The sequence below is a fragment of the Chiloscyllium punctatum genome, chromosome 28, assembly GCF_047496795.1.
Source record: "Chiloscyllium punctatum isolate Juve2018m chromosome 28, sChiPun1.3, whole genome shotgun sequence".
Taxonomy (NCBI): Eukaryota; Metazoa; Chordata; class Chondrichthyes; order Orectolobiformes; family Hemiscylliidae; genus Chiloscyllium; species Chiloscyllium punctatum.
Genome location: NC_092766.1, coordinates 41,339,096 through 41,339,605, shown reverse-complemented (window position 1 = coordinate 41,339,605; position 510 = coordinate 41,339,096).

Genomic DNA, 510 nt, shown 5'->3' with positions numbered 1-510 from the left:
CCACTTCAGTGATCCAGGACATTCGACCTCGGATCTTCGGGTGACAATCCTCCAAGGCGGTCTTCGGACCAGGCAGCAGCTAAAAGTGACCCCGCAGAGACTGACAGCTAAATTCGGTACCCATGGTCATTGGGTTCATGTCGCAGTACAGGTGATCCCATTGCCCTATCTACAAACAGAGACCCTCCTACACACACACACACACACACACACACACACACACACACACACACACTTACGTCTGTGGGGTGAATTTGTACTTGCAGAGTTACATTGTACTTTGCTAAAAAAACTGCATGAATCCATGTAAGACTCTGGTAACTCATTTTTATAAATTAGAATCAGTCGAAACATTATGGAACAGACAGCAGCACATGGGGGCAGACACCAGTTGTTGAACTTCACCTGAGAATGAAACTTTCAAATAAAAAAGTTTTGCACTTTACATATGAAAGAAGTGAAGCTAACATGGACATTCTAACAGATCGGAGACTTAGCAAACAATCAAGG